The sequence below is a fragment of the Drosophila nasuta genome, unplaced genomic scaffold, assembly GCF_023558535.2.
Source record: "Drosophila nasuta strain 15112-1781.00 unplaced genomic scaffold, ASM2355853v1 ctg144_pilon, whole genome shotgun sequence".
NCBI lineage: Eukaryota > Metazoa > Arthropoda > Insecta > Diptera > Drosophilidae > Drosophila > Drosophila nasuta.
This window is the reverse complement of record NW_026869381.1, coordinates 16608-31071: the sequence shown is the minus strand read 5'-3', so window position 1 is coordinate 31071 and position 14464 is coordinate 16608.

The following is a 14464-nucleotide window of genomic DNA, read 5'->3' as shown; positions in this document are numbered from 1 at the left end:
CTGAATTTAATAAAAAGTATTTAAAGGATGAAATGATGGGAGAGAGAGAGAGGAGGAAATACATAGTACTTTCATGACCAAGCAAATTTACATATATGTTGAATAATTGAACAGAACTTGTTACGTCTATGCTATAATTCAATAAAAATATTGATATGTTGGGTCTACTATATACCTTAATTCGTGCGGGTGTAAACCCGCTACCCATAGGGTAGAAGGGTATTATAAATTTGTGCCGATAGGAAATGTATGTAACAGGTAGAAGGAGGCATCTCCGACCCTATAAAGTATATATATTCTTGATCAGCGTCGAGACGATCAAGCCATGCCCGTCTGTCCGTCTGTGTGTTTGCGTGTCAGTGTGTCTGTTGGCACCGGATCCGTGCCTTGGTTGGTGTGCCGTTGCTCGTATTTAGAGCAGTCCACTACTCGAAAACAACAACTTTGTAATGGATCAAAATCTACTGAAATCTTTATTATTTTCATTACATTTTGAACATTTCATTATAATTTTCATATTATTACTTATATTCGCGCCCTGCACACACCTTCAAATCCCTATTTTATTGTTAACAAGTTTTTGCCTCTGCTTGGGCTCACGTACAAATCAAAAGTAAATTACGCTGCCGAAATTTTCAGCTGCATAGCGGGCCTAACGGTGAAATTACCATGCATAAAGAGAATAACCGATTACAAACGCCCAGTAGGAAATGCGCTGGCGAAGCCCCAGTAGAGAATTTAGTTCGCCCGCCAGCAGTGTCTGTCCGTCCGTCCGTATGAACACCTATGTAGATCTCAGAGACTATAAGAGATGGAGCTATAATTTTCGGCAGCATTCGTTATGTTTGCACGCAGATCAAGTTTGATTCAAATTTTTGCCACGCCCCTTCCGCCCCCGCAAATCAAAAAATCGAATAACAAGCGTAATTTTAAAGCTAGTGTAAAATTATGAAAATCGATAAAATAAAGTTTATTGTTGCTGGGAGCAAAAGAGAAAACACCTTGAAGGATGCTACTGCGTAAATAAGACACGTCTGTTTCGTTTGATGGTTGCAATCAGCGTTGATCAGCGTCAACAGCCGAGACGATATAGCCATGTCCGTCTGTCCGTCTGTGTGTCTGTGTGTCTGTCCGTCCGTATGAACACCTTGATCTCAGAGACTATAAGAGATAGAGCTATAATTTTTTTCGACAGCATTTGTTATGTTTGCACGCAGATCAAGTTTGTGTCAAATTTTTGCCATGCCCACTTCCGCCCCGCAAATCAAAAAATCGAATAACAAGCGTAATTTTAAGGCTAGAGTTCCGAATTTTGGTGTATACAGTAATAACTATAGTATTTATGATTTCTGAAAATTTGGTTGCGATCAGATAAAATTGTCGAAGTTATTAAAGAAATACTTTTGTATGGACAAAAACGCCTACTTACTAGAGGTCTTAGTTGCTTTGGCTGACAATCTGGTATATTGTGCCGTCTTCACCGTGCCGTTGTCACAAATCAAAGCATCAGCTGATGCGCCAAAGCCTTAATTAAGTTGGCAACTCTACTTAGCATAGCTCAACTGTTGAGTCTATCGAACGGGGAGTAGTGCATTGATCCACACAGAGATGCTTTGAGCACTCACTAAGGGCAGCCATCTTCACTTTTGCAACTTTTTCACTGAGAACATACGATTACATCAGACCAAAAATTTGCAAAGAAAATTGCAAAAATAAATATAAAATAATACTGTAACCAAGAAAGGAATGCCAACACTTTTGGGCATTCAAGATTTTCTTTGTCCCAACATGGAGTGGCCGTCTCTATTAGAGAATTTGGAATTGCTAAATTTTCTCTTTGCCACTGATTGGTAAGTTGTGTCAATCTGTATAGACATTGCGGTAAAAATGTTGTTTTATGCAGCTTATTGGCCATACCGCTGGCAATTGCACCCACTAGACCCTCCATAGAGTGGAATAGGTGTTGCACATTGCGGTCCTCGCCTACCCCCATCCTGTTGAATTGGTGAAGGTAGCGAATCTCACTGCGGACAGCCAGCTAGAGCGAGAATAAGGCAATAATCTTGCGGCAGCGAATCTTCGCTGCAGATTATTAAACGGTATTCGATAGCGGCTCAGCGAAGGCGATACTAGAGACGTTCAAAGGGCGTAGATCTTCCGGCGAGAGATCTACGGCTCCACAAAACACGCCAGTACCATCTGCATTGGATTGTTTTCGTTCGTAAAATGCACTAAGAGTGCCAACATGGTTTGAAAAACTGAAAAATTAAATTGAATTTGTATTTAGTACTTGTCAAAATCAACTAACTCATTTCTTCGACCTTTATACAGCCAACATGGGGTACATAGGGATTTGATAGCCTGATAACCATAACCCTTTATCATCTTTAACAGCTATCATCAACATTCATATATGCTACGACGGATTCATCAGTTATCAGGCCTGCTAACATCGATGGAAAGTGCGTAAGTACGGCATAGCCGTGTCTGTAATTATAGTTGATTGGGCTTGTGATTGTGAGGCCCTCGTTTCCTTGTTGCTCCGTGTTGGTTACCTATCTTTCGTATTATTAAGTCATGAAGACAACCGTTTAAGTAAAACAAATTAACATAACGATAAATAAAAGCTCAATAAATCAAGCACTATTGTTAACTAGAGATAATTTTTATAAACAAAATGAAGTATGTTTATTAAATTACTGTATATCATGGAGAAGAAAACAATGATGTGTTAAATTTTTGATTCTAATTGGGCACTGAATATGCGAGCGTTTAGGATAATGCGAAATGAGTACTGTCCCTCTCCCTAGTATTACACTCTGTCTACACTTTAATTTATGATGACTTACTACCCAGTCGAAGCCAAAGACCCACCCCAGCCCTGAACTGAGCCGGCAAGTTAGCTAGACAGAGTAGGCTTAGACGAGTAGAACCTCGTGGTGTTCGTCACATAATTAAATGGCGCCCAACTCGTGAGGCCTATGGAAAATGTGCCCCAAAATAAAAATTTCCTCATCAAACTATTCATTCTTTTTATTGAAAACATAGAGGTATGAATTTTCTGCCTTCTGGATTGGCTGTTTACTGATGAGAAAGTCGGAAGCAGACCAGGCGAAAAGAACATACATAGCGGATTCATTAATTGATAGTGTTATCAATGAATTAAACCTGCTAAATACAATTTTCTGGCCAATAATGTGATTAAAGAAATTTTTGTAGAATTGGATGAATTTCGATTCTCTACCGAATCATTGTTAGGCCCAGTACACAATATTGTGTTGTGGTATTGAAATCGAGAATTGTTCAGTATTGGTTAATATCGATCTGTTCCTCTTTCAATCACAAACACTCATCAAATACGTTACTTATCAAAGTAGATTCAGCCTCTCAGTACTCACTTCGCATTATCTTGAAATCGCATTGAAGGGTAAGTCCCAAACTTAAAACTTAAAACTTGAACACTATATTATCGCATATCGTAAACTTATTTTTGTCAATTACCTTGTCAATATCGAATACCGTACTAGTTCACATTCATACTTTAATTCATTATGCCGGTTACTCGCAGCCACGAAAACCTCGCATCAGCTAGTTCACTAATTCTTTGCAAAATTTGCAATGATTTAAAATCGTCTGAATTTGAATTAGTAAAACCCCTTGTAGTCATAATTTTCACTCGAATGTATATCAATTGGCTCAATACTAGCGAAACTTGTCCAACTTGCAAAAGCCGTGCAGGATAGAAGATATTTTTGGCTCAGAACAATCTGAAGGGTTAAGCATGCTTCATACAGTTGCAGCACCCCAATTTCACGTGATGCCTCGGGAGCCGCTGGCACTAAACCGCGAGATCGACCAAAAACAAGAGCTAATCAGAGAGAGAATCTCATGAGAAATGCCACACAATCTCCTTCTTGGCAACACAGGGCAAGCTTAGAACAAAATGTACCTACGTCCAGGCAGCATCAAAATGCTGCGCGAGAAATCGCTTACCCCGAGCATCAACAGGAAGTACAACCACACCCGTTCCTACTGTGTCTGAACAACGAGTTCAAGGACTTATCACTTCTTCACTCGATAACTTTCGAGCGGAACTAGTCGCTACTATCGCTGATCAGGTTGAATTTGCCTTCAGAAACATAAATATTGACGCCCAACCGCCAATAGTTCGTTCCGAGGAACCGCAATTGGAATGGGATAACGAAATTCCAGATCAGAATAACAAAGGATCGGGGCAATCAGGAAATATATCTGGTAGTCTCGATCGGCCTGACCGAATTTGCAGTACCATTGTTAATTGGCATCTTAAGTTCAGTGGTACACCAACTGATATACCAATCGATGACTTTATATATCGAATAAATTGCTTGACCTCTCGTTGTTTGAGCGGAAACTTTGATACGTTGTATCATTTTGCTCACTTACTATTCTCAGGTCCAGCGTTAACATTCTATTGGAGGTTTCATCGTAGCTCTCATCATAGGAATTGGTATAATCTTTGTTCTCGTTTATGCGAAAGATACCAAAATCAAAGAACCGATGAAGACATAAAAGATAGCTTACGACGCAGGAAACAAAAATTTAATGAACCTTTCGATGAATATCTCGATGCTATGTTGAACATAGCAGATACGCTTAATTCTCGTCTATCCGATACCGAATTGGTCTCTTATGTTAAACAGAATTTGAAACCAGATCTTCGACATGAACTATTACATGTTCCAATTTCAAATTTAGCTATCCTTCGTAGAGAATATCACAAACATGAAGAATTCTACTCACAACTGCCTAAACATCAAAATCGATCGAATAACCCCAACCGAGTTATTCATGAGATTGCTTTAGAAAAAGACCTGGAGTTAGGCTCTGAAGACGAAGACTCAGAATCAGCAGATGCAAATGCTATGAAGTATTCTGATAATTTCAAATGCTGGAATTGCGATGAAATTGGTCATCGTTACCAGGATTGCCTGAAATCACGTCGTATATTTTGTTATGGCTGTGGAAAACTTGACACATATAAACCAAACTGTACAAAATGTAAAACCAAACAGGAAAACTCGCAGAAGGGTATTCGCTTACCACCAAAAGCGGATATCCGCAATTAAAATAGAACCAAATTCTCTAGAGTATTCTCAACCACCTGCTATATCGAATAACTTACCGGACTTACAAATTCATCGAAAAATACACCCATCTCCAAAATCGCGTGCTGCTCATCGTATGCATACATTTTGGTCGAAAAATCGTGTACTAAATTCTTATAGGATATCAGGTATCGTAAATAAAACAACCATATACGACCCTTTACTTACCTCAACATTCTCGATCAGCGTTGTTTGGCCTTGCTCGATAGCGGAGCAAATAAAAGCGTGATCGGAGGAAACTTAGCAAAGTTCATTCTTGAAACTAATATTAACTATCGTAAATCCAAAGGATTTGTTAAAACTGCTGATGGACAACCTCAAAAGGTCGCTGGTACCATTAATCTTCCGATCGAGTATAATTCGACAAAGCAATCTTTTGAGTTTCTAATTGTTAGCACCATCGCGCAAGATGTTATTTGCGGAATAGACTTTTGGAATAAATTTGGAATTTCTGTTAGTTATGTTAGTGCAGTAACTGAATCTGAAATTGAAAATGAAACGATACCCAAATTGTCTCTTACAGTGATGCAAAACGCAGATTACAAGCAGTTGTTGATTTTTTCCGTCATGCGAAACGGACGGCTTAGGAAAAACAACACTTCTTGAACATTCTATAGACACAGGAGATAGTACTCCCATTAAACAAAGATACTATCCCATATCTCCAGCTAAAGAAAAGCGACTTTGTGCCGAGATTGACCACATGTTACGTTTAGGAGTAATAGAAGAACCTGGCAAAGATCGCACATGTCTTGATTCTCGAAAAGCTAAATGCAGTGACGAAGAAGGACGCATATCCCATGCCTAGCTTAGAAGGTCTTCTAAGTCGATTGCCATCTGTTAAGTGCATTTCCAAAATCGATTTAAAAGTTGCCTTTTGGCAAATTTCTCCAGACAAAAAGCGCGACCAAAACTGCTTTTACGGTACCAAATAGACCCTTGTATCAGTTTACTCGGATGCCATTTGGCTTGTGTAACTCACCTCATACAATGTGTCGTCTTATGAATCAAGTAATTCCCTATGACATGAAGGAACACGTATTCGTATACCTAGATGATCTATTGGTCATGTCCTCTAACTTTGAAGACCACTTACTGCATCTGACCGAAGTGGCAAATAGATTACGAAAAGCGGGATTAACAATAAATGTTGCCAAAAGTCAGTTTGGAATACGAGAAGTAGATTACTTAGGCCATGTAGTAGGAGAAGGCACACTTCGAGTAAATCCAATGAAAGTGCAAGCCGTTTCCGAATTTCCGGTGCCACAGTCCAGACGCCAACTGAGACGATTCCTGGGCATGACTGGATGGTACCAGCGTTTTATTCCCCAGTACTCAACGGTCATCTTTGCACTAACAGAGCTGCTAAAAGGAAAGAAAATTGAATGGAATGAAGAGGCCCAACATGCGTTCGAAGCAATAAAACATAGACTATGTGCTGCTCCGTTTTGCGTCATCCCAACTATGAGTTGCCATTCATAGTGCAATGTGACGCTTCAACATATGGCATCGGCGCCGTATTAGCTCAACTTGATGCAGAAGGCAACGAACTACCCATTGCCTATATGTCGAAAAAGTTGAACAAAGCACAACGAAATTATTCTACAACGGAATTAGAATGCTTGGCAGTTGTATTAGCCATTAAGCGATTTCGTATGTATATAGAAGGCCAATCATTCAAAGTTATAACCGATCATGCAAGTCTGAAATGGTTGATGAGTCAAACAGACCTTCATGGCAGACTCGCTCGATGGGCGTTAAAGCTACAAGGAATGGATTTTCAGATCGAACATCGGAAGGGCAGTCAAAATGTAGTCGCTGACACTCTTTCCAGAGCATTCGAAGAAAATGTAGATGTTGTTGAGCTCGAAATACTACCAGAGATAGATTTAAACTCGGATGCATTTCTCGAAAGTGATTAAGTCGAGTTAAAAGAGAAGATGAGCAAATCAATCTTCCGGATTTCAAAATCATAGACGGATATTTATATTACAGAGCAGTATTGCCTGCCGACGTGCTGATATTCACAAATATCTGAAAAAGGCATATGAAAAGAATCAGAGATCGTATAACTTTCGTACTAAACAACGAACCTTTGAAGTTGGCCAGATAATAATTAAGCGTAACTGGGCACTGAGCAATATGGCAAACAATTTCAACGCTAAGCTTGCACCAGTCGGCCTTAAGGCACGAGTAAAGCGAAGAATTGACAGGCCTTATACCTATTAGAAAATTTAGAGGGCAAGGAAATTGGTCAATTTCATGCTAAAGACTTGTGGGAATTCAAAGAGTAACTACCTTCTTTCAGATTTTACGTCTTCGATCGAACTCTCGATTAAAATCTGCTGTTGTGAGGTAGTTGTCTAAATTAAAGTTGCAAAAAATAAACATCTGATTGTCACAAATCAAAGCATCAGCTGATGCGCCAAAGCCTTAATTAAGTTGGCAACTCTACTTAGCATAGCTCAACTGTTGAGTCTATCGAACGGGGAGTAATGCATTGATCCACACAGAGATGCTTTGAGCACTCACTAAGGGCAGCCATCTTCACTTTTGCAACTTTTCACTGAGAACATACGATTACATCAGACCAAAAATTTGCAAAAGAAAATTGCAAAAATAAATATAAAATAATACTGTAACCCAGAAAGGAATGCCAACACTTTTGGGCATTCAAGATTTTCTTTGTCCCAACATGGAGTGGCCGTCTCTATTAGAGAATTTGGAATTGCTAAATTTTCTCTTTACCACTGATTGGTAAGTTGTGTCAATCTGTATAGACATTGCGGTAAAAATGTTATTTTATGCAGCTTATTGGCTATACCGCTGGCAATTGCACCCACTAGACCCTCCATAGAGTGGAATAGGTGTTGCACATTGCGGTCCTCGCCTTACCCCCACCCACCCTGTTGAACAGGTGTCACATGCGAAGCGCAGGCGGATCTTCACCCTAACCTGCAAGCCTAAGGGAGAATTGGTGAAGGCAGCGAATCTCGCTGCGGACAGCCAGCTAGAGCGAGAATAAGGCAATAATCTTGCGGCAGCGAATCTTCGCTGCAGATTATTAAACGGTATTCGATAGCGGCTCAGCGAAGGCGATACTAGAGACGTTCAAAGGAGCGTAGATCTTCCGGCGAGAGATCTACGGCTCCACAAAAACACGCCAGTACCATCTGCATTGGATTGTTTTCGTTCGTAAAATGCACTAAAAGTGCCAACATGGTTTGAAAAACTAAAAAATTAAATTGAATTTGTATTTAGTACTTGTCAAAATCAACTAACTCATTTCTTCGACCTTTATACAGCCAACATGGGGTACATAGGGATCTGATAGCCTGATAACCATAAACCTTTATCATCTTTAACAGCTATCATCAACATTCATATATGCTACGACGGATTCATCAGTTATCAGGCCTGCTAACATCGATGGAAAGTGCGTAAGTACGGCATAGCCGTGTCTGTAATTATAGTTGAAAGGGGTTGTGATTGTGAGGCCCTCGTTTCCTTGTTGCTCCGTGTTGGTTACCTATCTTTCGTATTATTAAGTCATGAAGACAACCGTTTAAGTAAAATAAATTAACGTAACGATAAATAAAAGCTCAATAAATCAAGCACTATTGTTAACTAGAGATAATTTTTATAAACAAAATGAAGTATGTTTATTAAATTACTGTATATTATGGAGAAGAAAACAATGATGTGTTAAATTTTTGATTCTAATTGGGCACTGAATATGCGAGCGTTTAGGATAATACGAAATGAGTACTGTCCCTCTCCCTAGTATTACACTCTGTCTACACTTTAATTTATGATGACTTACTACCCAGTCGAAGCCAAAGACCCACCCCAGCCCTGAACTGAGCCGGCAAGTTAGCTAGACAGAGTAGGCTTAGACGAGTAGAACCTCGTGGTGTTCGTCACAAATACTAAAAGTATACCAAATGATATACTTGGTATATCAATATAGTACACCATTCAAAATATACCATAGACGGCACAATATACCAGATTGTCAGCCAAAGTAACTAAGACCCCTAGTAAGTTTTTGCGTTTTTGCCCATACAAAAGTATTTCTTTAATAACTTCCACAATTTTTGTCTGATCGTAACCAAATTTTCAGGAATCATAACTACTATAGTATTTAGTATTTAGTCTGTCCGTATAAAACACTGGTTCTCAGAGACTATAAGAGATAGAGCTATAATTTTTTGACAGCATTTGTTATGTTTGCACGCAGATCAAGTTTGTTTCAAATTTTTGCCACGCCCACTTCCGCCCCCGTAAATCAAAAAATCGAATAACAAGCGTAATTTTAAAGCTAGAGTTGCGAATTTTGGTATATACAATAGATACTATAGTAGTTATGAATTAAAGAAATACTTTTGTATGGGCAAAAACGCCTACTTCCTAGGGGTCTTAGTTACTTTGGCTGACAATCTGGTATATAGTGCCGTCTATGGTATATTTTGAATGGTGTACTATATTGATATACCAAGTATACCATTTGGTATACAGTTAGTATTTTTGCAGTGTATTTGGTATATTTTGAAAATGATACCGCAATATTTTGCCTTTATTAAAAATGGGTAGTGGGTATCTCACAGTCAAGCACACTCGACTGTAGCTTTCTGACTTGTTGTCTAATAGTTTTGGAAAACAAAACAGAAAATCTTATTTTCGGTTTTGGCCACTATTTAAAGTTAAAGAATTCTGTATCAGTTAATGAGAGAAACTACAGAAGAATTCAACTCCGGTGGATATTCTGGCCCTTGTTATAAGATATCACATTATCGTTCCAGGATAATCTTCACAAAGTTCAGACGATAGATTATGTGGACATTTGAATTAAAAAAGTGTCACAACCCCGTATAACTTTTGCAGATTTAACTTCAAATTTTTATATGATTTAATTGGAGCACAATAAAAAGATTTCTAATCTTTCTGTTGTCCGTAAATCAGCTAAGATTCTAAATTCATCTCTCTGTCTATTTATCCTTTGTACGAGAATTTTTGATTATTAATAGTTAAACTGCCCTACGACAGGTGCGATGTCAGGTTTTGGGTTCGGCTAAAAATTTTTATGAATTATCTTCTTTACATTTCGATATTATTTTGGTTTATTTTCAAAGTACATTTTTATTTTTTTCAATTTTTATATTTATATTTTTGTATTTATATACATTTGTTTCGTTTGATTGAAAATTATATTTTTATATTTAAATTAAATTTTTATTGGTCTTGTTGGTAGTTGTCGATTTGGATCGAAACATCAACGATCCTTTGTCAATCTTATATGTTAAGTTGATTCAGAGAAACCTGAATCCGAGAATGCTATTTCCTTGCTCTCCATGGAGACTGCTCACTACCTCTCCGAGAGGATGGCCGAACTGATTCAAAGTTTGGTCGTAGATGGTGTGCAAAGGTTAATTGCGACTCCCGCACTTATTGAGGTTAGAATCACCACATCTCCAACCGTACCAAGAAGTGAAAGTAGGCCTGTTTATGTCAGTGGGCAGGATTACAATACTGATCCCTTTTTTGGTTTACACCCCGGCAAGAAAATCCTCAGAAAGATTCCATCTACCTCCTGTATATGGATATGTGCGATTCTTACGCACTAAAACCTCCGTATAGCCTCGTCTGTTCAGTACGTGCTCACCGGGACTGTCAATAAATAAAATAAATAAAGATACTACGTCGGTGAGCAGGACATAATACTTCTATGCATTCTTTTGTCAAATTGCGCAAATTGGCGTCCGCTAGGTTCTTATTTAGTCGCCTTGTACGACAAGCTGAGACAGCTGAGATGGTATTCTTTACCCTCCACCCCACGGGCGTCGAGGATCAGTTATCGGCGACCTGGTCTGTTGGTCGTCTCGTCAGCTCGCACTCGTGTCATTATATTGATGATGATGGCGTGGCACGCCTGCCATGTCACAGCGTCTGCCATCATCGCAGCTAGCAATCCCGATGGTGATAGTGGAGATCCTATCATTCTCGTCAAACTTTCTCTCTCGTCAGTAAAACGTGAGCAGTGTAGAAGCACGTGCTCTGCTGACTCCACCTCATTCACGCAGTAAATGCACTGTGGGTTAGGTGATAATCCAGCTCCTTGTGTTTGCAGTTGGTCCATGCTATTAGGTCAGGAATAAGTATGTTTGTCCATCGACCTTTTGTTGATGATCGCCATCTGCCCTGCCACTCAACTAACAGATGCTCGTACACTATGGTCGAGTTGGCTCCCGCCCGCATGTCTGCAAGTGCCCTGATCTCCAGGTCAACTGGTGGCGTCCCTGCCAGCACTAGTGCCGCATCCTCCGAGATGGTACGGAAGCCCATTATCAGGCGTAGGGCTACTGTGTGATAGACCGCCCGCATCTCCATCAGATAGGACGGTTTTCCCGTTACGCAGCTCCATATTGAAGCGGCATAGAGCAGTGTCGCCCTCGTCACTGAGGCCATCAGCCTCCTAGCAGGCATCCTGGGGCCGCCGACATTCGGCATTAGCCTAGCTAGCACAGTAGCTGTCATAGCCGCCTTCCTGCTGGCATATTTTGCATGTTCCTTGAAGCTCAGCCTATGGTCGACCAAGTACTTTAATGCCTCCGATGACTCCAATTGTACGCCATTTACAGATATTTGCAACTTCTCAACCCCTTTCCTGCTGCTTAGTAGAACCACTTCGGTCTTATGTGCTGCATTTTCGAGCCCTGCATTCTGTAGCCATCCAGTAGCTGCTACAATGGTATTATTGCAAAGAGATTGCAGTTCTACCAGTGTCTTGGCTACGCCAGTGATGGCCACGTCGTCCGCAAAGCAGTGCAGCTGCGTATCGCGGGGTGTACTAATGGTCAGGATACTATTATACATAATGTTCCACAGGATTGGTCCAAGGACCGACCCTGCGGAACTCCCGAGGTGACTTGGTACTTTTTGGGGAATCGGTCGTTTCGTGCCAAAGTTCTCGGTCCCTAAAATAGCTGCCAATTATACCCTTTGGGTAATCTGGGATTCCCATGGCACTAAGAATACTGGTCCATCTTGCCGTGTTAAAGGCGTTCTTCACGTCTAAAATGACGATGGCACAGTATTTCTTTTGCTCCTCCTAGCCATCTTTCTCCCGCTAGTGCATTTTGTGCAATATCCCAGACGTTGGCCAATGCGTCAAGAGGGCTCCGTCCCTTTCGAAAGCCATACTGTTGATGGGCCAGCCCATTAGGTCCCTCCGTAAAACTTCTATCCTACTATAGATTATTCGCTCGAATAGCTTTCCCACAATATCCAGCAGGCAGAGTGGGCGGTAACCACTGGCGTTGGATGTGTCGCCCTTCCCTTTCGGAATAAGAACAAGATTTTGCTCTTTCCATGTGCTCAAGTCCAGGGGCCTTACCGGGCTTTATCCTGCTAACGGCTTGTAGTATTTCCTCAGGAGTGATGCAAGGGAAAAGTATTCCAGGAGATACCTGCGCCGGCTGCCATAGGGATGTTTGCTCGGGAAACAGCTCCTCTACGATGTTCGCCATGACATCGGGCTCCATATATATTTTCCTCCCTGCTGATTTAATCCTCTTGTAGACGATTTTTATGCCGGGCCCCATGGGTTCTCGTCAACACTTGCGAGCAGGTCCTTGAACGCCTCGCCTTTGGCTTTTGCAATGGCTTTTCAACGTGGCACGAGCTATTCTATGGCGGTCAACAATGTGCGAGTGGTTTTCGCGGTGTCACTCCACCAATATACTGGTGGTTTAGTCTTCTTTCGCGTTCTACGCGGCATTGTTGCATAGCATATCCTTTTTAGTGATTGCGTATGATTTGATACCATTGTCTCTGCAGGCCCAATTGGGTTTTCAGATCGTCAAAAACGTAATTCAGCATGTCATTGTCAATTTTTGACGTCCCATGCCCGTCCTAACTAACTTATCCGTTGTCTGCATATCGCGCACATCAGTGTAACATTAAAACAATTATTGCATGGTCACTCATTGTCACGTCGTCAAGTACCTCCCACTTCGCATTCCCTGCTACAGCCCTACGGGCGAATGTGACGTCAATGTATGATGAGCCTCTGTCGTTGCCAAATGTTGGTTTGAGTCCGTCGTTCAGCAATATCAGGTCGAGCTGACTCATGGCATTAATGAATGCCCTACCTCATTGATTTGATATTCGGCTCCCACATTCTACTGCCCAGGCATTGAAGTCGCCCGCTATAACCGCTGGCCCTCGTATGTTGTACCAGATGCTCCAGCATCTCTTCGAATTGGTCGTGACTATCGCTCGGAGGGGCGTAGACGCTGTAGAAATGAACCCCTTTCAATTTTGCATACGCAAAGCCACGAAGGGGAGCGGACTGAACTTCCTGTACGTGTATTCCGGTGCAGTATTTTACCGCCGCCTTTCTAGCTTCAGGATTAGTTCTCCCTTCTGGGTCCGTCTAATTTTTGGACTTGTTTTCCTATATCTATCAGACTCGGGTCCCCTTCAATTTCCGTAGTATTTCTACATACGTAGTCTCTCCCGTCTTGGTCACTATTTTTAGTCTGCACATTCCTCCACTCAAAGCTTTTGCTATTGGGCTTTTGACTACTTCAGCATATGATGTCTTCTTGTTTGTTTCCATCTTTTTGCTATGTTGCCCATTATTATTTTGGCGCATCGCTTTCTTTGCTTCCGGTCCCTTGACTACAGGCGTCCGTTTTTCTGAAGGCCCTCTGTTTGGAAGCCAACATTCCTGGCGAGAACCTCCTTTGTGTTTCCTTCTTGTAGCTTCAGTGCTCTATTATTGACAGCGGAGAGTTCAGCTATTGCGTCCTTTGATACCTTAGTGACGTGTCGCTGAGTCTCGAATGCTGCCGTGAGTACGCTGATTCTGCTTTGCATTTTGTTAAGAATACTAAGAGGATCATCAGATCCACAGGCCGTAAAGGCGAGATCGGTAATCCCATTGCTAGCACCGTGCATCCCGAGTTCTGAAAATTTCCCCGGGTCCGGTCATAGTGTCGACGAGCTCTCCTTCGTGGGGTTGTCCGATGGTGGGACTGGCTTTGACCTCTGCGTTTGCGCAACTTTAAGGTTAAGTTGCGTTGACGGGGGTCGTTGTTCACCCTGCTGTGCTTCCTATCTGTAGCCAATTCGGACTCCCGTTCAGATGGCGCAGATACCGCAGCAATTACAGGCACTCTTATCGGCGAGTGTGAAACCCTTGGCTTCCTTGCGAACGGGTCAGCATTCGCCACTCCTTCCGATCGCTGTCGATCCGCAGACTCCTGTAAATCTCTCCTCTCTCTCTTCTTCTCCTTTTCTTCCTTTTGCTTGTT